The 25162-nt window shown below is 42.9% G+C and overlaps 1 protein-coding gene across 7 annotated transcripts in view; it reads right to left on the reverse strand.

Moving 5' to 3' along the window:
• The window catches only part of TMEM150C (transmembrane protein 150C), a 138964-nt gene that overhangs the window by 86094 nt on the left and 27708 nt on the right, over positions 1-25162 (reverse strand). For 2 of the 7 annotated variants that reach the window (XM_072114718.1, XM_072114726.1), the window contains exon 2: positions 6337-6423. The exons of the other annotated variants lie outside the window; for them this stretch is intronic. The gene's annotated coding sequence lies outside the window, so the exon portion shown is untranslated. The remainder of the gene's footprint in view (positions 1-6336; positions 6424-25162) is intronic. 7 annotated transcript variants of the gene reach the window in all.

The raw sequence follows: 25162 nt of genomic DNA on the forward strand, positions 1-25162 counted from the left end.
GATTCAGACCGAGACTGGTATTTAACTTTTAAATTGTGTCGCAAGCCCTATGTTTAAAATGCCACCACAAAAAAGATGGATCTGAGCGGGAAAACAACACATTCATGATTTAAGGTGCACGTCCTTAGTGAATAGTTGCACTCAGCATTATGCACGGACAATGAACTTTCAGTGAACTCCAGTGTCCCTGTAAGTAAATGTGCCGAAATACAAGGTGTTATTACCTATTTTCCTCCAAAATAAGACCTACCTCAAAAAATAATGCCTAGTTACAGGATGGTACACTTCAAACAGCTATATCTGTATGGCTTAGAAACACAGTTTTGATGGTTTTACTTAAATTTCTCACAATGACTGTGTTTCTAGGTGCCACAGAACAAGAGATATGCACTGTTAAAGTTACAGTGTGTGAAAGTTATAGGTGTTTGAAATGTGCCCCCTCCAGCTTATCTGCTGAAGGCAGCATGGAAAAGGAAGAGGAGGGAGCTTCAGGGAAGAGGGGGCTGACAGACACACTGTACCACAAGCAGGCTAAATGGAAGAGGTGCATATTTAAGAAAAGTGCTATTGCTAGACAAGAGAAATTGTGGCCAATTATTTTAAAAGCAATAATTTACAAACATTCAAAGTGGAATTCAAGGTTTGGAGAATTATTCTGATGTTCCAGGACAAGATGAAATGTTTATGTTTGAATTAATGTTGATAAAAAATAAGACATCCCCTAAAAATAAGTCCCTTTCTTATTTTTGGAGAAGCATGGTTAAATCCCAAAAGCTTAGCAAACAAATATAACATTTTTATTGTAAACCCTGAGACATAAACACTAAATGTTTTTCTTTCTATTTATGGAAATACACAGCACATCATTTTTTAACGTAGAAATAAATAAATAAGAATTTTTAAGAAGTTAACAGAGCAGATGAATATTTTAATGATATGATTATTTCTCATCAGAGCTAGAAAACATCTGCGGCAAGCTGTGCAACCCAGCAGGCAGCCTCTTTAAGTCTATCAAGCTACAAGACTAGTTACAAAAACAACATTGGATTTCAAATATTGTCTTAACCAAAGCCCTAAGCGCTGTGACTAGGGAACATATCAACTGTGTTGAAAGATACCAGTCAATTGGCATCCCTGTAGAGAAATGAATAGAAGTGATGTTTCATACCGAACTTAACAAGGTAAGGCCATGGTTGTATTATCCATCATGATAAACCAGGGACACTTACTCGTAGATCCAGGCACTGTTACTGTGGTAATCTTCTTTTATTTGTTATCCACTTTTACAAATATATTAATGAACCAGAACAACTCTGGGGGCGTTATCAGAGCCCCTCTATGCTGTAGTTTACACTGTGCAAGGAGAACTTTCCCTCCCACCATGTGCTGAAACTCCTCTGCTGCAGTGAGATTACATCAGGCAGAACAAGGGGGGAAATGCTGAGGGAGCAGGGGGAGGGGACACAGTGTAACAGCCTGTGAAGCTGCAACACGGAGGGGCTATGGGAACATCCTAGAATTCTTCTGGTTCATAAAAATCATTTTAAAAGTTGATTTTAGAAGAAAGAAGGCCATAGACAACAAATATAAGTCACAGGCACAGTGTAAGAATAAATGTCACTGCTTTATCATAGAAAGTAACTAATGGTGGGGGGTGGGGGCATAAAAAATAACCAATGGTGGGGGGAGCATAGGAAATAATTAATGGTGGGGGGGCAGCATAGGAAATAATTAATGGTGGGGGGCAGCATATGAAATAATTAATGGTGCGGGGGGCAGCATAGGAAATACTTAATGGTGGGGAGCAGCATAGGAAATACTGAATGGTGGGGGGCAGCATAGGAAATAATTAATGGTGGGGAGCAGCATAGGAAATAATTAATGGTGGGGGCATAGGAAATAATTAATTATGAGGGACAGTCTAGTAATTATTGGGGGGCAGGATATTCAACAATTAATAGAGAGGGGTCCCAATATATTTAATAATTAACTGACCCAGTTAATTTATTGGGCCAACATATAAAATAGTTCACAAGGGGGTGCAGTATATTAAATAATTAATTGAGGGGGGCCAAGTGTATTACGGATGCGGTTACATGTACCGCTATTTATCCGGCCCTCCAGCGGTCTGAGAGGGACAGTGAATGGCCCCCTATGTAAAAAGTTTGGGGACCTCTGCTGAACAGAAACACCCAGAGGCTGGACAGCTTCAGGCTTCATCCAAAGGACTTTTACTTGGTGATAGGCCCTTGCTATGCCTGCCCTGGTGTTGTCCAACATAAGTGATTTTCAGGCATAATTAATGTTATTATCATGCAACAATTAGAAGAGTGATGCATTTGCAGCAAGTAAAGGAGTAGGCAAGTGTTAAATTGCATATTCCTATTGACATGGCAACCTATGACAACTTATAGCAACCATATGTTTAGCATATTCAGAACTATGTTCTATTTGATAGGTTGAAGACCTGTTTTTTAAACATACAAATTGAATAATGGAGGTGACGATTGCTTCTTTGAGCTAGACAGAAGAGTTACCCTTCCTCCACTGCTCCTTGCCGCTCATACAAAGTGCATTACTCAGCAGGGTTGACAGTGAACACAAGAGAAAGAATAATTCATGGTAAAAAATGTTTGAAATCTAGGTTTCATCCTGAAGCAAAGGGTAATTGAAATTCAGAGTACATAATGAAGCAAAACAACGGTTTTAATATTTTAGTAAATGTGCATCTTTGTCTTAAGATTCTTAACTTCCCATTTACTTTAGAATACAGTGAGGGAGAAAATCTCCACTACTCTCCAATGAAAACTGTCATGACATTATTTTCATGATGTCCACAGCCGTATAATAACTCTATGTAGGCAAAAATCTGGAGATTAAAGCCCAGGTCCTGTGACTTCTCAAGAACACCCACTTGATCAAGACCCATTCCCTTTTGGGCTGAAACAAGCTTATTTTGCTAGCAATGTCTTTTATGGACAAGCTTTACAAATTTGGGACGTCTGAAAAGTATTGACAGCAAGTTTCTCCATTATTTCAAAAATATCATAAAAGAAGCTTGCGGCCAAAAAACAACCCATTCACATACTAGAACTTATAGTGAGCTGCTTGCAAGTTGTCAGCCAGAGCAAAGTATCACTTTTAAGAGAATGGGGCACATTTATCAAATACTGCCACGTAAGTTCAATGCAAAGGGGCCCACTGCGGCTCTGTCGCCCAGGATTCTCTGCTTTGTCATCACAGTCTGTGACTGCTTCTCCTTCTATGGCTGTTAGCTTTTCTGTGTCTATCTTTCCACCAACTTTAGGCCTTATGCACACAACTGTATATGGTGGCTGTTTATAGGTCCATCATGCATGGGCACCGTGCAGAAAAAAACAGGTCCTATTTCTTGCCGTTTTTGCAGCTCAGCCACTCTATGGAGCGGGGAGCAGCGGCCACTCCTACACTCCCACTTCACCTGTTCATTTTTAAATAAATATTTTAATTGCTTTACTTTATTTTCATTCACCTGATGGAAGTTAAAAGAGCCATGTGTGAGATTTGTCAGGGTTTGTTTTTTTTGCCTGTATGGAACAGTAAAGTAGGCAGCTCTTTTCCATGCAATTGTATCTGGTCAGAAGAAATATTTTGTGTGCTGTACATCTTTTAAATCATGGGCATCTTTCTCTGACAAATATATGTTAATATGTCAGAACCCTCTAAATAGCTTGTGGCTGCAGAGTTCTGAACTTGTTAAGCATGCCCAGCGTTTCTCTGCTGCAGCTACCCTGTTTCCCCTAAAATAAGACATCCCCCTAAAATAAGACCTAGTACAATTTTGTTCAGGCTTATAAATATAAGGTCTCCCCTGAAAATAAGACCTAGCGGCAGTCATTGCAGCAGCTCCCCCCACATCATACATTAGTATTAGGAAATCTTTTAGATGCTGTAGAAGGTTGTGCCATGGAGAAGAATTCATGGAAGTAAATCACTTGCTGTTGTGCTTCAAATGTGATACCAGGAGCTACCAGGATAAGAAGGGGTCATTTAAGGAAGATTGGGGCCAATGATTCTAATAGAAATGGAGTCACAAGAAATACAGCATGAAATTCAGGGAAACAGGGTATCTGACAGCCGTCTTGCGAAGTTGATTCCCTTAGCTGAGCTGGGTCTGTGTTCTGCGGAAAGCTGTGTGATTTCATTTGGCTTTTGGACTGGGTGTTTTCAGTTATGGGTTGTGTGACAGATGACTTAGAGGCCAATACATTTTTCACACTTTGGGGTTACGAACCTATGTAAGGTGTCATTTTTTAAGGTATGCGCTAACATTTTAATTTATATCAATTTGGGACCTATATGACTTTTTTATTATTTTTATTCAAATATTCATGGATGGAAAAATAGCAAAGCATTTTTCTCTCAGCACTAGAGACTTTGCAGACAACAATAGAGATGTCCCACTACTTAAAGGGGTTTTCCCATCTGGGCATTCACATTTAATTGAATTCATTTGCCATCTGTAAACATTTCTTCAATTGGATGTTCCTATGTAATAAACTTTTTGTTTTTTGTATATGAGGTGGCCGTATCCAAGGACACAGTATGGTTTCTAAGGGGCCATATGAATACATTTATGAGAAATTATCTTCACACAATAACATTTTTTTTAATAACATCTAATTGAAGAAATGTTTATATATGGCAGATTAATGAAACTGAATGTGAATGCCCAGAAAAGAATACCCCTTTAAAGAACACAAATATTACTATCCAAATATAGTTGTTAAATAATACTTCTGCAACATCCCCCAAAGGGGCCTAGCCTTTTCCTGGGGCCTGGAGGCAGCTGGGGCCCAGAATAATGGAGTGGCTGGCGGTTGCGGCCTAGCCACGCTAGTGTCACGGTGCTTGGTATGGGGACCGGAGGGCTGTCCTACAGCCTGGCAGGTCTCCAGCAGGTGGTGTGTGCAAGAAATATGGAGGGAGAGGCTGATGTACTGGTTCTCCCTGGGGCAGCCCCTTAGTGTCTGTAAGATATGTCCCTGGGTAATGGATGGGGAGCCTGTGATGGTGAAACAGCCGTATCCAGGGATTAAACGGAGGCAACATTGTGAAAAATAACTTGGGGTTCTTTATTGGAACAACTGTAGGCAACGGGCCAAACGGTCTTGTTACAGATGCTGGATTGTTGGATATTCTGGATTACTGCAGTGGTCATGGAGAGTGATCCTCAGGAGTTAATTCACCAGCCTGGGAGTAGATGCAGGCTGAGAGGTAGCTGTGTCCAATACTGGAAGCTGCAGCTTTGTACAGGGTGTTAGTTCTATGTGTAGCACTCTCTAAGGTGTAGCACTCTAGTTCTAAGGTGTACTACACACTAACTCTCCTTCTCTCAGTGTGTCTTGTGCTAGAGGTGCACAGACACTCTCTAGGAGAGCTGGGTTCCAAGAGATGCTCCTGTGTCAGGAGCTAGATTCCAAGAGCTGCTCCTCTGTCAGGAGCTTCGGCCTAAAAGGACTTGCCCCTTCCTGTCCAGGGGTCAGACAGTAGGTGTTCTCCTTAAGGAGAGATTGCTTATTTGCATTCTTCCCAAAATTCCCTCGTGGAGCATCTATGGCTTTAAGTCTCCACACGCCTTTAAGGTGGCCTTAATCTGCAACCTAAAGGAGAGCACCTACTGTCTGACCCTAGTCAATAGCCTCTCACACAGCCAAATCAGTGACCTACGCTGTACTGAGGAGACCCAACCGGTCGAAACAGTGCTGTCTACAGTTGGGAGTCTGTTCCTTATGGAATAGATATACTGGTTTGGCTTAATTCCACATCATGTTTTTAGACTTCTTGTAGGTCATACTTAGAGTTAAGGGGGCAGCCTTTCAAGGTATGAAAAGGAGGTATTGTTTTCCATGTAACACCTTGGAAAAGTTATTTGCATTCTTCCCACCAACAGTGTCCTGAGCACCGAAGCTGCAGAAGACCTTATCATCCCCATCTTTTTCAATAACTCGACTGTCATGCACCACAGTAAAAAATAAACCTGCAAAACCTTGCACATGTTTGTTCTCTGAAGCAGGAAACAGGGAGGAAGAAGGACAGAAGGGAAGCAGTCAAGCTCCTACTATAAGAATGAAGACCACTGCATATGATCTGTTATAAAGTTCACCAGCACAGTAGGCAAACCTTTGTCCTTCATCTAATCTTTGCTTCTTCTAATAGTTTTTGTGCAATAGTTTTTGTGCCTCCAAATGCTGCTATAGCCAGTTTTAGTCTTGAATACTACGCCGGAGATGGCTGCATCCCCCTGCAAACCGCCCTACAGGCTGGAAGAAGTGCCGCCAAACAAAAAATTCTCACCTTGCCTCACGGATGGTGCACTGTGAGGAGCACTAACACAAGGAAGATATTGTAGCGGTTGTCTAGCTTTAATGGTGGGTTGTCAACCTACAACAACAAAGTGCAAGTTGTAAAATAAAGAAAAACTGGCACTACCTACAAATACAGCTTTCAGTTTCTATATTTATAATAGTATCATAGTATATAAGCTTGGAAAAAGACGCAAGTCCATCAAGCCCAACCTTTAAGAATCATCATAAACACCTCAATTTTGTTTGCTGAAGGAGTTATAGGCTAATATGCTTTTTCTATGAACACTTCATGATGCTCCAATAATGTTGATTGTCTGCAATCACAGTTAGTAGTCTACAAAAAGGTCAACACATATATTAGCATTTAGAAGTGGTATGTCAGTTAGTAAAGACTAAATCTGTACAACTCATTAAATTCATCAGGTTGTTGCAACCATGGATTCATGTTGAATATAAAATTATTCTATAAAAAAATAGAAACATTCATTTTCCATCAGAATGTTTGTCACTATATAGCCATGTACTGATATATATTGTACATGGGCTACATAGCATTCAAACTGGAGGTGCCAGCTGTGGGCAGCGCTACTTTCTCTAGGCCTGGTCACTCTGCTGTTAATGCCTAAGTGCTCTATGGCCCACGATTGGGTCATGGCTCTGATATTGGAGACCTCTGCATTCTTAACTTAGTGATATACAGTGTTGTAAGCTGAATGTTCGGATTGTTCTGAAAGCCCAGTATACTCAGTTATGAGAAGCTGGACGAATTTGAGAACTTTGTCCTGATGGAGAAGCCGGCATAGATTTCATCCATCAGGCACAGCATTTTATTAGTATATAGCCCCTCTGGAGCATACACAGAGAAAACCCATTAATACATTACATGGCCTTGCAACTGTAACAATGCTTTGGAGCTCTGAAAGGAAAGAGCAGCAACTCTATTGTGCACATATACAGGGAATTATAGGGGTCCAACATCAGCAATGAACCACTGGTTTTAGTTAGAAGCTAGCTGTTAAGTATTTACACACCTTATACTAAGGTGAGATTGACTGCTGAGCAGGGAGTTATATATATATATATATATATATATATATATATATATATACTGTTAAGTTGTACTCATCAAGTGTCAAGCCACTGGATCCCTCCCATTTACTCCACTGTTAGGCTTTGGATAGTAAGGATGTAAATAGCCGAATAGAGGTGAAAGAGGTACATCATCACAAAAATATTCACTGTTCACCCTTTCAATTAACATTACTCTGAAAATTTAGGAGTAAATTCCATTGTAATAGGACTCCTTTAAGTTAAAAGAACAGGACAAATGATTTCAGTACATATATACTGCGGCATGTTTAAGTGGTAGAAGGTCTTCTTCAGATAAAGCTAGAGGGATTAATGATTTTGTGAGACAGAAGCGTTCTGCATTATGTCTCTGTGATAAGGCTTGTAGGCTAAAGGAAGTAAAGTAGTTTGAAGTGGTATTTTCTGAAAAATATAGAGACAACACAGATAACAGCACTTTTATTTTAGTTAGTTCAGTATACAGCCAACCCCATAAAAAAAGAAAGTTAATGGGGCAGATTTACTTACCCGGCCCATTCCCGATCCAGCAGCACGTTCTCTGCGGTGGATTCGGGTCTTTTGGCAATTCACTAAGGAAGTTCCTCCGATGTCCACCAGGTGTCGCTGCTGCGCTGAAGAGCATCGGAACGCCGAGCCGGGCTGAGTGAAGGTAAGCGCGTGTCCCGCGACACTTTTTTTTTAAAAAATGCGGCGGTTTCTCCGAATCCGTGGGGTTATCGTTGGGTCACGCCCCCCGATTTCCGTTGCGTGCATGCCGCCGCGGATGCGCCACAACCCGATAGCGTGCGCCAAAAACCCGGGGCAATACAGGGAAAATCGACGCAAATCGGAAATATTCGGGTAACACGTCGGGAAAACGCGAATCGGGCCCTTAGTAAATGACCCCCAATAACTCACCTTTCTGGCACCCTCTGTCTTCTGTGCGATCCGTCCGGCAACAGCAGGTCCGTGCACTGACATCAGAGTGTGCGCCGGCTGCAGGCACACGCAATACTATTGCAGCGACGGCTGACATCCGAGCCTGTGACGTTGCACGGACCTGCTGTGGACGGATTGAACAGAAGACCTGGGGGGAGGTGAGTTTTTTTTTTTTTTTTATGGACTTGAGTATAAGCTGAGTTTGGGTTTTTCAGCACATTTTTTGTGCTGAAAAACTAGGTTTACACTCAAGTATATATAAAACCTAGTTTGATTGGGTTATAAGTGTCAGAATAATAATAATATATTGTGCCATGGTCAGCTTCCCACTCAAATGCTGTATGCCACACACCATATGAGCGTACTGGGTTTATTGGGCTGCAGCCAGTCCCTGGGTTACATACATGTTATTTTCTGTACATTTGTTCTTAAAATGAATTATTATTAGCATCCAGAGGTTCGGCTGTAACTAGGACTCATCTGTAAGTCATGGGTCCTTAAAGGGGTATTCTCATCTGGACATCATGCCATGTACATATATTTCTTAAATAGGATGTTATTAAAATAAAGTATGTGTGTGATGATCATTTTCAATTAATTAAGTAACATGGTCCCTTAATATCAAGATTGTTGTCCTTGCATAAGACCACCTCTACTGGAGAGATAGCACAAATCAAAAAATAAGTGTTGCTTATGGCTTGGAGTAACTACATGTCCCACGGCCGTCCTGTATAAATGAACACTGTATCCAGTTGGTCGGGCCCCTCAATGTCTGCCCATTGTTACCAGAGTGCGGTAAAATTGAATGTGAATGTTCAGATAAGAATAACCCTTTAAGTTGGAGGGACTGCCTGTACTTATTTGCTAGGAGATTTTCTGAAAGTTGCGCAGTAGGGCAGGGCTGGGAAATTTTAGCTCTACTGAGATGAAATGGCTTAAGCTGCAGTACACCTACGCATGAAATATATAAAATAAAAAAATATATGTACACCAGCTTCATCAATTTCATAGAACATAAATTGTCCCACCCTCTTCAACTACCAAAGAGCTCATGAAAAAAAGATTAGTTCTCAATTGTCTGAACTTCTGGCCCCCATTTTGCGCCGAATTGCCCCGGGTTTTTGGCGCACACAATCGGATTGTGGCGCATTGGCGCCGGCTTGCACGCGACAGAAATGGGGGGGCGTGGCCATCGGACAACCTGACGGATTCGGAAAAACGGTGGAATTTAAAAAACTAAATGTGTTGCAAGATCACACACTCGCATGCACCGGGAAGAAGAAGGTGAACTCCGGCGGACCTCGGCATGGAAGCGACACCTGCAGGAAATTGGACGCATGACTTTAGTGAATCGCGCCGGACCCGAATCCTCGTTGGACAATGCACTGCGGGATCGCGACAGGACCGGGTAAGTAAATGTGCCCCATTATCTGATAAATTTAAATTCATACAAAGTTTTATTTTATTATGTATATTCAATATACTTATATATACTTATATTATTTTACTTTGTTTATCGTGTTCTTTAGGTGGTTATATTTTCTGCCATGTCAAAACTTAACCTGCGCTCAAGTTAGTTTTAGTCCAGTGAGAATTAATAGAGACCAGGTATTCCCAACTAAACTAACAGTACCCTGAAGAATGCTGTGAAATATAATGTTAAAATTCACCCGTTTACCAATAAAAAATTGCCTTCATAGTCATGTGCAAGTGACCTGAGAAGAGTCACTCATTGCCTGAGATGAGTCCTCTTAGAGCGTAGCACAGGAGAGTTACATCTGGACACCACTATCTTGGGCGCTACAGTATTCCATGCTTCTGATTCAAATTAAAATTAAATACAGAATACAGAAAATTAACCTATTTCTTTAGCCTAAAAAGTGACTCATCTCAGGCAGAAAGAGACTCTTGTCAGCTCATTTGCATATTACTTTTGAAGTAATTTTTTAGGTAGAGGTAAGTAAAGGACTTACATTTGCCTCTTTGCACTCTCATACCAAGGACAACTGATGTTGGGAGGCTCCTATAGCACTGTCCCATCTTTTATCTAATGACAACTAAATTTCAACATGTGCCATTTTTTTTCTTCTTAAGTGGGATAGGCTGCCACCAAGTGTCAGCTCACACAAAGGAGGAATAGCTGTAGGCCACATAACCTCATTAGGCGACGGCTATATGAAGACCAAGAGTATGGCCAGGTTTACACTAATCTATCCAATGTCATCTCTATTTATTTTACTACTGTCTAGATACTGTTTTTTGATTGTAAATGTACAGCAAATGTTGACTTTAAATGTACAGTACAGGGTGTAAGGAAAGAGCAGAATTATAAGGTGAGCACCTAATCATAAGTGTCTCTTTTGGCTTATTTATAGTAATCTATTAAATTTATTACAAAGTATCCAGTCCCATGTGAAAAAATGGGGAATTCAATATAAGTGGTTTCAGTTGTCCCTTGGAAAATCAAGATAAATGAAGAGTTCTGCTTCACGAGCCAAAGCAATTTCAGCAGTAAATTGAAGTATGGCAATGTATTTTCACTTTGTGAAAGACGGATCCTTGGTGTTTTGATTTAGGTACGTCAATCTGTAATATGATAGGTGTCAACATAATATAAATGCTATTTAAGAATGTTAAATTACCGCATCTAAAAATCTGGCTGTCAGTTAAAAAGATCTTTCTGTATTCTGAGAGAAAATAGCCCATTCAATGGACAGTCTTAATTGTACTTTTACTTCTAGAACAGTATCACAGGTATTCTACAATTATTAGCAACCTGATAAAATTTGATGGTGCAGTCACATGTGGCGCCAATGTTGCATTTTCAAACGTAATGCTAATGCCCTTATGTGGGCTTTGGCCTGATCGCATATGCATGTTCAGTGAACCACATGCGATCAGTAACCGGCACCTTTTAAACAATGCACAACACCAGGTGCTACTTAACGAACGCATGCATTTCACTGGAAAAGCAACTGCAATCGGGCTGTGGACCGCGCCCGGGAGCTAGCGTTGGGTTTACAAATGAGAGTTACAAATGAGAGTTGCCATGAGGGATCACCTGCAGGCTATTAAATAGAATGGAACACTGTGAAAGAACCTAAATTGGCCCCCACAAACAGCATGGCGAGTGAGCAATACAGCCTCCAAAATGTTAACAATAGCAGGAGCTGCACTCATATGGGATCGGTGTGTCTCCTATTTGTCTGACTCATGAAGAGCTACAATTGATAAAATATCCTACCGCTAGAACTCTACTGATGAGGGTCACCCTACATGACATCCACATTCTTTTTATACACTTACTGACTCAATCCCTTTAATTGACCAACAAATATATGAAATACCATTTATGGGATAAAAAAAACTAGTAGGACATTAAAGGGAACCTGTAATCAAGAACCCTTTTTCTGGCTTCCCCATGACCCCATAAAGAATAGTGTAAACATTGCCAAAGAGTTTTATGACATTCTGAGGAGTAAAGGGAGTAAGAGAGACGTGGGGAGGGTTTTTTAAATTTGAAATCGATGCATGAGGGAGCCGTTTTCCGAGAGTGGGGGTGGGGAACCGCTCTTTGCTGGCCACTCTCATGGGACTAGGGACACTCCTCTGTAGAGAGAAAGGTAAACTTTGATCTAACTTATCTTTTTTTTTTCGTTTTACTATATAAACTCTCTGCAAATGTGTACACTAATAGCTATGAGGACACGGGGGAGCAAGAAAAAGGGCGCCTGATGACAGATTCCCTTTATGTCACATGAATTTTTGGCACACACAATAAGTTTTCTTTGCTTAATCAATTTTTATTTATAGTGAAAAATTCATAATATTCGGCCTTCACCTTGAAATAGCTTTGTATCATGACATATTACATAATACATAAATTGATCAAAATATACGACGTTTCGGTCATCTCGACCTTTGTCAAGTATGATCTATTTATATAGTGGAGGCATGTGAGGCTTAGGTGAGGCAGGAGCCTAGCTTGTGAAGGTGCAGTCACACGTTGCAGTTAAAACTGCATCGCAATCAGTTTTGAGGTGGCTTTAGGTGCAGTTTTGTCAATTTCACAGGTGAAAAACATGAACTGAACATGAACTAAAACCAACCCAAAACTAATTGTGATGCAGTTTTAACTGCAACGTGTGACCGCACCCTTAGGGACACTTTCGCAACACCAACCTAACCCTTACCAACCTAACCCTTTGAATCTGCAAGGGTGTTGCACATGTGATGGATTTTCTGATAATACCAGAGAACTGGTATGCTGGAAAGCTCATCATGAAATTTATTGAAATAGTATTGAAATAGGCTAACACAATATAAATCTACACAACTGACAACCCTTTAAAGGACACCTGTCATCAGGTCTCTGCCACTAGTCCTGTCACCTCTACCTGTTGGAGCAGCTCACAAGGATCCCATCCCAGCCTTTATCTAGTTATTTCATATATTATTCATTGTAAAATCATCTATTTTTTATCATGTAAATGAGGCTGGTCACATGGTCAGAGGCAGTGATGTCACCCCTGTTACCCCTCCCCTCTCCTCCCCCTGCTCAAGTCTGTGTGTAATATATAGTAAAGTATTGCTGGTATCTGTGCTGCATCTGCTGACATGCTGCATCCTCCTAATATACAGAGACACAGACATCAGCTACACATGAATCTGACATGTTCTGCTGTATCATGGCTGCCTGGAGCTGTTGTATTTCTCCTAAACACACACAGGCTGCAGGGGGCGTGGCCACCAGCACCAGGAAGCACATCATTATACAGCCTCACATCATTATACAGGCTGTCAGTCATGCACTGGGGGTGTGGCTGTGCCTCCCACTCATGAATAGAGTGGACAGCTTGAATATGCTAATACTTCATTGGACATTTCACAGGTCATTTGCATACAGCTTTAGGACCTCATTGCTTAGGTTTACAGGCATGTAGAGGGACAATGAAGGGATAGAGGCAATGCTCTCTAATGGCAGTTTATGAAAATATATTTAGTTTAGGGGGGTTATTTTGCATGACGGGTTCTCTTTAAGTAAAGTCTAAAAAATACACTTTATATATTCAGTTCAATGGGTTAATGTCATTAATCATTTAAATGACTCCTTCATTGTTTAAAATACAATTTACAGCTATAAGCACATGCTGGTATTTCTGTCTTGACCAGCTATCTCATCTCAAGTCTGTTTGTTGTTTTTTTCAATTTTCTTTTTTTCTCATGGTATTGAGTGAACAGTTTAGCGGATCATGCCCCAGAGCAATTTCATAAGTCATGCAGTGTCCAAGTGCTTGCGGTGAAATGTTCACAATGTGTATTGAAGTGACACATCTCCCATTTACTGTCAGTGGCATTGACAGCTTTGAAGTTTTAACATTCGGACATCATAGTTCAATGCTCTTCAGATAAAAACAACCCTCATCACTTGGGAGTATTACAGCTAGCCAGGAATTAAGCATTGGTTTTTGTGGAATGTTTTGATAATAAATGTTTTAAATGTTCCCAAGAGCTTTTGTATTTTTTTGGACAGTTTGCATCCACTTTAAGTGAAATGTTCAAATGTATGCTTTAACTTGACCTATGACCTTCCTTTCAGGTCTACTGTGTGACAGTGGTGGGTAAAAGAACACACAACGCTCCATAAAGTAGTGTGGTCAAACAACTAGTGGATAGTGATGAGATAAATTAGTTAGAAACCTTGTTGTAGCGTATATATAGGCTGCAGCCTGATTCTGAGATCCCTAGCCATAATTAGTAACTGGGTATAGCTGATAGCTAGTCAGAAATACAGGTACCGGAAGTGCTGCCTCATTAATACGATTTTGGAGATGTCTTTGTGTATTTGTTCAGTTTATTAGGTCAGACTATGCATTGTTGGGGCGGACCCTTTTATCAGGTCCAAGCTGAATACATGAACCAGGACCTGGTTGACCTAGAATATCTCTTTCATCCCACTGTGTCTTGTTTATAATTTGATTTGGACCTAATGAAGAGTAGGGTCTGCCCAAGAAATGCGTAGTCTGACCTAATAAACTCAACAATATTTTGAATAATAATTAAAATTGTATTATTGAGGCAGCACCAGTATTTCAGATCACTTATATCTCTATGACTGGTCATATTACAGAAGTCTGGATGGACACTCCCAGAGCCACTTGGTGAATTTGCAAAAGATTTAGGTTACAGAACAGCAATTTTTTAGCTATAAAGCACAGCAGATTGTTTTATGTATAATGCTGCAACCCCTAGAATATAGAAGGAAATCATTTTGATCTTGTCAGGTTGGTGATAATATATGGGCAAAAATCCTCATGACTGGTTCTCTTCAAGTTGAAATATTTAACCCCCCCCCAACCCCTTTTGTGTCACATGGGAGCCAGCGCAGCTGCACCAAAAACCGTTTGCGTGCGACACAATCCCAGTGCAGACACCTGTTAAATACCTATCAAAGCCGCGCAAATCACGAAAACAGTGCACAGTCTGACGAAATTGCGATCTGCGACCCTTATTAAATAAGCCCCATAGTGCATTTTTCATTTTTGGTTGTGTGCTGTGGGGCTAAGGCCTCTTTCACACAACCTGTTTTCCGTAGATGGGAAAATGATAGAGCTTGCTGTATCTTTCCCTGTATGTATGGCCAGGCTGCACTACTCCGTATGGAGAGGAGAGAGGTGGACAGCACTTACCCCTCCCATTCATCAGCCCAACATATCCAAGCCCATTTCCCAGCCCAGTCGTAGCATACGTTGTAGGAAAGGGGCCTAAGAATAGGGTAAAAACAGCAAAAGATCTTGCATATAGATAAGTCTCTAAAAGCCTTTTATAGAACAGCTAAAGGACAGGGTTGACAGAGGACACATTTTAATTATGTTTATTAGGAAGTGTGAGCAATAGGCATATTCACACTGGTTAAGACTTCTTAAGATTATAACCTCTTTACAGTAACAATGAAATCAGTGTAATAAGATTCACTACAAAAATACGGTTTATGAGCAAATACAATGCCAAAGATGTGAACTATCTCACAGAAGTTCCAGTTGGCTAAAAAAGAACAATGCATTTTATGTGCATTGATCTTGACTGCTAATTTGTGTATTATGTGCACAAACCTTTGCAAAAACTCAGATGTTACATTTAGCGGTAAAACAAGTAAAAAAATTCATTTCAAAATAGATCTACAATAATATATATGTATATAAAGTTTATTATTATCCCACTCTTTATATCTGTCCATCAGCTAGAAGGAATTAAAGGGAACCTGTCATCAGGAGCCCTTTTTCTGGCTGTAAATTGTATTTTAAACAATGAAGGATTCATTTAAATGAACAGGGACCCATAGATTAATGACATTAACCCATTAAACTGAATATATAAAGTGTTTAGACTTTACTTAAAGGGTTGTCAGTTGTGTAGATTTATATTGTGTTAGCCATAGAGAGCAGCAGGAAGAAATCAGACGATACCTTTTTGAGACTATTTCAATTAATTTCATGATGAGCTTTCCAGCATACCAGTTCTCTGGTATTATCAGAAAATCCATCACATGTGCAACAACTGTGCAGATTCAAAGGGTTAGGTTGGTGTTGGGAAAGTGTCCCTAAGGGTGCGGTCACACGTTGCAGTTAAAACGGCATCACAATTAGTTTTGGGTTGGTTTTAGTTCATGTTCAGTTCATGTCTTTCACCTGTGAAATTGACAAAACTGCACCTAAAGCCACCTCAAAATGGATTGCGATGCAGTTTTAACTGCAACGTGTGACTGCACCTTCACAAGCTGTAACATGATAAACTTAGTAATTGCAGCTTGAGGATGCTGCCTGGAAAGGCAACAGTTAACTATGTGTAAGTAATTATCCAATGATGTGGCTGTATTGATAGCTCGAGTATGATTGGAGAGCTGCTACCACCTGAACAGGGGGAGTATAAAACCCCTGTACAGTGGGAGCATATGGTCTGTCTGAGGAGAGTGAGGAGAGAGCCAGTGGGGGAGATTTATCAAGTTGACTGAAAGTCAGAATATGTCTAGTTGCCCATGGCAACCAATCACAGCTGAGCTTTCATTTTTCCAGTGCTCATGAATATTTTAAGGTGGAGCTGTGATTGGTTGCCATGGGCAACTAGAAATATTCTGATTTTCAGACACATGATAAATCTGCCCCAGTGTGTGCAGCACACCTTCAGTGCTGACACAGATTCTAATCCTAGGAACTGATAGTGCCTCAGGCCCACTGCCTGACACACAGGGCGAGTCAGGAGACTCTAGTCTAGAGCTGCAGGTTCCACAATTTGGACACAGCTCCACCTCAACTATCCGAGCCTGCATCTACCATCAGGCTGGTGCACTATTCCTGCGGTCCCCTCTCCGTGACCACTCCAGTAATCCAAAATTGAGGTGTTTATCGTTTGGTCTTTTATACCATTTATCCTTGTTTACCTCTCGACGTTCCTGCTCACATCCCCGCTTCCCAACGCACATATACCCGTTCTCTAGGGAAAATGAGCAGACACTCAGAAATTTAAAGGGCCAACGCACCACTGATTGCCGCTGGCCACTTCCTGGGATTCCTTAAAAGCCAGCTCCTTCCAGCATCCCCCGGCGGATCTTTGCGCTCATATGCCTCAGAAAAAGCTGTTCCCTGCGACTAGTTCCATGTTTTGTGACCCAGGACCTGTTCCCAATTCCGCTCCTCCGCTGCCAGCCCTGACCTCCTGCCCCGTCCCTGACTTTGCACCATTGCCGCCTGTATTGACCTACTGCCTGTTCCTGACCATGAGATTGCCATGCTGACTTTGTACCTCGACCTTGGCTGCCACGGCGGACAAGTCGCACCTGTGGAATGACTTCTTCAGACCCGAGGCTGCCTGGTTTCTGAAGATTCGTTACAATGAGCAAATGGCTCATTGTAATAAATAGTCTGCAAAAATGGCATATACTGTAATAAGTAGTATTGCAGTATATTATAGGAACAATCAGACCATCTAGGGTTAATAGTAAAAAAAAGTTCCAAAAATAATTTAAAAAAGTAAAAAACCTAAAAGTTCAAATAACCCCCCCTTTCCCCAGGACTGATATAAAACATAATTAACAGTAAAAATCACAGACACAATAGGTATCGCAGCGTCCCAAAATGGCCGATCTATCAAAATATAATAACGGTTATTGCGGGCGGTGAACCACATAATGGAAAAAAGCACCTAAATGTCCCAAACGGGACCTTTACACCATTTTACATAACATGAAAAATGGAATAAAAAGTGACCAAAATGTCGCACAGTCCTCAAAATGGCTCCGTACACCAAAGTATGAAAAAGGTATTAGTGTCAGAAGATGGCAAAAATGTTTTTTTTCTTTTTCATACACAATCGTTTAACTTTTGAAAATGTGTTAAAACGCAATAAAACCCGTATAAATTTGATACCACTGTGATCGTACCGAACCAAAGAATAAAGTAATGGTGTTATTATGAGCGCAGTCGTAAAAACTGAGCCCACAAGAATGTGATGAAAACATTTTTCCAATTTTTCCACATTTGGATTTTTTTTTCCAGCTTTCCAGTACACGGCATGGAATAATAAATAATGTGACGGAGAAGTAAAATTTGTTACGCACAAAATAAGCCCTCACAAAGCTCTGTACATGAAAAAAGTTATGGATTTTTGAAGGTGGAGAGCAAGAAATGAGCGAACAAACCTGTGTCCTTAAGGGGTTAAGGAAATATTTAATGGGGCAAGGAAAACAGTTTCTACTTTGTAAGGCAGTCCCCTTAACATCAAACATGACTTTCACAAAGCCTTATGACAAGATGTGGGTTTAAACCCAAACCAGTATATCTATTCCAGAAGGTAGCAAAAGAGGCATTGTTCTCCTTGTTCCTTCCTGGAAAACTCAGAATCCCCTACTGGAGCATCAATGGTTATAAGCCTCCACACGCTTCAAAAGTTTTTAGTCTGTTTATTACCTGACCAGTTGTAAACAAAATGTCTATTTATATATTAAAGATTCTTTTGTTTACATTTTTTTGAAAGATCATAAAATGTTTGCTGTCGAGTCTATATAAATAGCTGTGAATTTTCATGTATAACAGCATATCTGATGAAAATAACTAGTATTCTCATCAACAAATATACTCATTTAGCCTCAAAAATGTTTTACCTAATTTATTCACTGATCTTCTTAAAGGGTTGTCACAGACTGATATGTATATAAGAAGCATGGATGTATATAAAAAGCATGTTCATAACATCAACAGGATTATAAGCTGTCCATCAAGAACACAAACAGCCAAGATACACTCACTGGCCACTTTATTAGGTACACCAGTCCAACTGCTCGTTAACACTTAATTTTTAATGAGCCAATCACATGGCGGCAACTCAGTGCATTTAGGCATGTAGACATGGTCAAGACAATCTCCTCCAGTTCAACCCGAGCATCAGTATGGGGAAGAAAGGTGATTTGAATGCCTTTGAACGTGGCATGGTTGTTGGTGCCAGAAGGGCTGGTCTGAGTATTTCAGAAACTGCTGATCTACTGGGATTTTCACGCACAACCATCTCTAGGGTTTACAGAGAATGGTCCGAAAAAGAAAAAAACATCCAGTAAGCGGCAGTTCTGTGGGCGGAAATGCCTTGTTGATGCCAGAGGTCAGAGGAGAATGGGCAGACTGGTTCGAGCTGATAGAAAGGCAACAGTGACTCAAATCGCCACCCGTTACAACCAAGGTAGGCAGAAGAGCATCTCTGAACGCACAGTACGTCGAACTTTGAGGAAGATGGGCTACAGCAGCAGAAGACCACACCGGGTGCCACTCCTTTCAGCTAAGAACAGGAAACTGAGGCTACAGTTTGCACAAGCTCAACGAAATTGGACAGTAGAAGATTGGAAAAACGTTGTCTGGTCTGATGAGTCTCGATTTCTGCTGCTACATTCGGATGGTAGGGTCAGAATTTGGCGTCAACAACATGAAAGCATGGATCCATCCTGCCTTGTATCAACGGTTCAGGCTGGTGATGGTGTGGGGAATATTTTCTTGGCACTCTTTGGGCCCCTTGTTACCAATTGTGCAACCTACCTGAGTATTGTTGCTGACCATGTCCATCCCTTTATGACCACAATGTACCCAACATCTGATGGCTACTTTCAGCAGGATAATGCGCCATGTCATAAAGCTGGAATCATCTCAGACTGGTTTCTTGAACATGACAATGAGTTCACTGTACTCAAATGGCCTCCACAGTCACCAGATCTCAATCCAATAGAGCATCTTTGGGATGTGGTGGAACGGGAGATTCGCATCATGGATGTGCAGCCGACAAATCTGCGGCAACTGTGTGATGCCATTATGTCAATATGGACCAAAATCTCTGAGGAATGCTTCCAGCACCTTGTTGAATCTATGCCACGAAGAATTGAGGCAGTTCTGAAGGCAAAAGGGGGTCCAACCCGTTACTAGCATGGTGTACCTAATAAAGTGGCCGGTGAGTGTATATGGAAATCTGCATTTTGCCTAACTTGTTGCGAACTCATCCCTGTGGCCCTGATCTTATTGACTGTATGTTTCCTGCTGGTAAAATGTAAAAAAAAAAAAAAAAGAATTAGTAAATTGGCTGCACTTTTACTAAAATATTTTAACTTTATAGCTAAATCCAAATTTTTCCCAATAAAACAAAAGCTAAAAAGAGCCTATTGATCTCATATGGGAATACAAAGACTGCATGCATACCACCTACCCATACCTTTTCACTAGAGATGAGCGAACATACTCGTCCGAGCTTGATGCTCGATCGAGCATTAGTGTACTCGTAACTGCTCGTTGCTCGGACGAGTATTTCGCCCGCTCGAGAAAATGGCAGCTCCCGCCGTTTTGCTTTTTGGCGGCCAGAAACAGAGCCAATCACAAGCCAGGAGACTCTGCACTCCACCCAGCATGACGTGGTACCCTTACACGTAGATAGCAGTGGTTGGCTGGCCAGATCAGGTGACCCTGGGATAGACTAGCCGCTGCCCGCGCTGCTCGGATCATTCTCTGTCTGGATGCCGCTAGGGAGAGAGCTGCTGCTGGTCAGGGAAAGCGTTAGGGTGTTCTATTAGCTTACTGTTAGGCAGGAGTGATTCTAAAAGAACCCAACAGCCCTTCTTAGGGCTACAATAACGTTATAATTTTTTTTTTTTTATTTGCAGCTAGTACCATATTGTGAGGAATTAGCAGGGGGACTTGCTACCGTTGTGTTTAGCTCTTAGTGACACACATATCCACCTCAAACACCAAAGTGGGAAAATTTATTAGGGGTTTGAGTAGAATTAGGCGCAGTCTGCCAGTTTCTTTTTATTTTACGTTTATTGTTTTAATAACTCAGTGTCATCTCATCTTGCATAGTAGTGTGCTGTAATACTTGGCTAGAAAATAGCCATAGGAGAATACAAACGGCTTAATTACGCCTACAGTAGCGTTATATATATTTGTTTTCTGGTTGATCTGCTGGTGGCTGTAGTTGTTGCAGTGCATCTACTAGTAAATTGTGAGCAATTTGGAGTCAGACTTGCGACCACTGTGTTTTAGTGACGCACATATCCATCGCAAAGACCGAAGTGGGAAAATTTATTAGGGCCCGGGGTTGTATTTCAATTAGGCACAGTCTGCCATTTCCTTTTTTATTTTACGTTTATTTTTTTCATAACTCAGCGTCATCTCATCTGGCATAGTAGTGTGCTGTAATACTTGGCTAGAAAATAGCCATAGGAGAATACAAACGGCTTAATTACGCCTACAGTAGCGTTATATATATTTGATTTCTGGTTGATCTGCTGGTGGCTGTAGTTGTTGCAGTGCATCTACTAGTAAATTGTGAGCAATTTGGAGTCAGACTTGCGACCACTGTGTTTTAGTGACGCACATATCCATCGCAAAGACCGAAGTGGGAAAATTTATTAGGGCCCGGGGTTGTATTTCAATTAGGCACAGTCTGCCATTTCCTTTTTTATTTTACGTTTATTTTTTTCATAACTCAGCGTCATCTCATCTGGCATAGCAGTGTGCTTTCATACTTGGCTATAAAATAGCCATAGCAATAGGATAGCATCGTTTGGTTTTAAAAACTAAAAAACACCTACTGCAGGGGTCAGAGGCCGTGGTCCTGGGCGGGGTGAGACACCACCTGCTTATGAGGGAGCAGGGGAATGCCGCAGAGCTACACTCCCTAGGTTCATGTCTGAAGTTACTGGGAATCGTGGTAGAGCACTGTTGAGGCCAGAACAGTGCGAACAGGTGATGTCGTGGATTGCCGACAATGCTTCGAGCAATTTGTCCACCAGTCAGTCTTCCACGCAGTCCACCCATGTCACCGAAATCGGCACTCCTCCAGCTCCTGCACCTCAGCCTCCTCCCCCCCAGTCTGCCCCCTCCCAGCAAAATTTGCCATTTGAACCGGCATACTCTGAGGAACTGTTTTCTGGACCATTCCCACAGTCACAAACCACTTGTCCGGTTGCTGATGAGCAATTTTCCGATGCCCAGGTTTTCCACCAGTCGCAGTCTGTGGGTGATGATGACCTTGTTGACGTACTGGAAGAAGTGTGTAAAGAGGTGTCCGACGATGAGGAGACACGGTTGTCAGACAGTGGGGAAGTTGTTGTCAGGGCAGGAAGTCCGAGGGGGGAGCAGACTGAGGGATCGGAGGATGATGAGGTGACAGACCCAAGCTGGGTTGAGAGGCCGGGTGAACACAGTGCTTCTGAGACGGAGGAGAGTCCTCGACCAGAACAGGTTGGAAGAGGCAGTGGTGGGGCCAGACGGAGAGGCAGGGCCAGAGCTGGTGCATCAGCGCCAAATGTGTCAACTAGTGAAGCTCCCGTGGCAAGGGCTCCTGCGTCGAGGGCTAGATTTTCAGAAGTCTGGAGGTTCTTTAAGGAAACACCGGATGACCGACGGACTGTGGTGTGCCACATTTGCCAAACCAGGATCAGCAGGGGTTCCACCACTACTAGCTTAACTACCACCAGTATGCGCAGGCATATGAATGCTAAACACCCCACTCAGTGGCAACAAGCGCGTTCACCTCCGGCCGTGCACACCACTGCTCCTTCCCCTGTGTCAGCTGATAGTCAGCCCCCTGCCCAGGACCCTGCCACAAAAACCCCATCGTCGCCTCCACGATCCTCCACAGCATCCACCAGCGTTCAGCTCTCCATACCCCAGACGCTGGAGCGGAAACGCAAATATAGTGCAACCCACCCGCACGCCCAAGCCCTTAATGTGCACATCTCCAGATTGCTAAGCCTGGAGATGCTGCCCTATAGGCTAGTAGAGACCGAGGCCTTTCGCAGCCTCATGGCGGCGGCCGCCCCTCGGTATTCGGTCCCCAGCCGCCACTACTTTTCCCGATGTGCCGTCCCAGCCCTGCACCAGCACGTGTCAGACAACATAATCCGTGCCCTGACCAACGCCGTTTCTGACAAGGTCCACCTGACCACGGACACGTGGACGAGTGCTGCCGGGCAGGGCCACTATATATCTCTGACGGCACATTGGGTTAACTTGGTGGAGGCTGGGACCGAGTGTGACCCTGCGGCTGGTCATATACTGCTGACGCCGAGGATTGCGGGGCCTACCTCGGTCCAGGTGTTTGAGGCCTACTATGCCTCCTCCTCCTCCCACCCCTCCTCCTCCGAACGACCATCCGTGGGCATGGCGCCATCAGTCGGTAGCTCTAGGCACAGCAGCAGTGCCGTCGCTAAGCGACAGCAGGCGGTGCTCAAACTGCTGAGCCTAGGCGATAAAAGGCACACCGCCCAAGAACTATTACAGGGCATCACGGCGCAGACTGATCTGTGGCTGGCACCGCTGAACCTGAAGCCAGGCATGGTTGTTTGTGACAACGGCCGTAACCTGGTGGCGGCTCTGCAACTCGGCAGACTGACACATGTGCCATGCCTGGCCCATGTGTTAAATCTGATAGTTCAGCGTTTCCTCAAGACATACCCCAATCTGTCTGATTTGCTCACGAAGGTGCGCCGCATCTGTGCGCATTTCAGGAAGTCCAGCACAGATGCTGCCACTCTCAGGGCAGCGCAGCGCCGCCTCCAACTGCCCGCTCACCGACTGTTGTGCGACGTGCCCACGAGGTGGAATTCAACACTGACCATGTTATCCAGAGTTTACCAGCAGCGCCGAGCGAATGTAGACTGCCAGATGTCAACTTCCACCAGAACTGGTAGTCAGGTCAGTCAGCTTCCTCAAGTCTACAATGAGGAGTGGACGTGGATGTCTGATATCTGTCAGGTGCTGAGTAACTTTGAGGAGTCAACACAGATGGTCAGTGGCGATGCCGCCATCATCAGCCTCACCATCCCGCTGCTTGGCCTGTTGAAAAACTCTCTGGTCAGCATGAAGTCGGAAGCTTTGCGCTCCTCACAAGAGACGGGGGAAGAAGATTCCCTTGTTGATAGCCAAAGCACCCTTAGGTCTGTTTCTCAGCGCATATCGGAGGAGGTGGAGGTGGAGGAGGAAGAGGAGGAGAATGTTGGCGAGACACAAGAGGGGACCATTGTTGAGTCCTTCACTGTTGAGCGTGTATGGGCAGAAGAAGAGGAATTGGAGGAGTTGGAGGAGGAGGAAATGGACAGTCAGGCCAGTGAGGGGAGCGAATTCTTACGCGTTGGTACTCTGGCGCATATGGCAGATTTCATGCTAGGCTGCCTATCCCGTGACCCTCGCGTTCAAAGAATTTATTCCAGCACCGATTACTGGGTGTTCACTCTCCTGGACCCACGGTACAAGCAAAATCTTTCCACTCTCATCCCTGGAGAGGAAAGGAGTGTGAGAATGCATGAATACCAGCAGGCCCTGGTGCACAAGCTGAAACAGTATTTCCCTTCTGACAGCGCTAGCGGCAGAGTGCGTAGTTCTGCGGGACAAGTAGCGAGGGAGAGTAGGCGAGCAGGCAGCTTGTCCAGCACTGGCAAGGGTACGCTTTACAAGGCTTTTGCCAGCTTTATGTCACCCCAGCAAGACACTGTCACCTGTCCCCAGTCTCGGCAGAGTAGGGCTGATCTTTACAGAAAGATGGTGAGGGAGTACGTAGCTGACCATACCATCGTCCTAAATGATCACACAGCTCCCTACAACTACTGGGTTTCAAAGCTGGACATGTGGCACGAACTGGCGCTGTACGCCTTGGAGGTTCTTGCCTGCCCTGCCGCTAGCGTCTTGTCCGAGCGGGTTTTCAGTGCAGCTGGTGGCATCATCACCGATAAGCGTACACGCCTGTCGACTGACAGCGCTGACAGGCTGACGCTTATCAAGATGAATAAAGCATGGATTTCTCCTAATTTCCAATCTCCAGCAGGTGAAGGAAGCTCAACCTGAATAATTTATCCACTCCTCCTCCTCCTCCTCCTCATTTTCCTCCTTCTCCTGCTCTTTGTACAGTAAAGCAGAGGAAACTGGCTATTTTTTGACAGGGCCCACTGGCTCTACCTATAGTACTTTATGCATTTAATTTTTATGGAGGGCCACCGACCCGGTCCTCTGTTTTAAACAATTTTTGGGAGTGCCACATACAGGCACTCAATCTATTCAATTTTTCTGGAGCTCCACCTACCTGCTCCTCTGGTTTGAAAACTTTTTTGGACTGCCACATACAGGCACTCAATCTATTCAATTTTTCTGGAGGGCCACCTACCTGCTCCTCTGGTTTAAAAACTTTTTTGGACTGCCACATACAGGCACTCAATCTATTCCATTTTTCTGGAGGGCCACCTACCTGCTCCTCTGGTTTAAAAACTTTTTTGGACTGCCACATACAGG

The sequence above is a fragment of the Engystomops pustulosus genome, chromosome 1 (assembly GCF_040894005.1).
Source record: "Engystomops pustulosus chromosome 1, aEngPut4.maternal, whole genome shotgun sequence".
Lineage (NCBI taxonomy): Eukaryota > Metazoa > Chordata > Amphibia > Anura > Leptodactylidae > Engystomops > Engystomops pustulosus.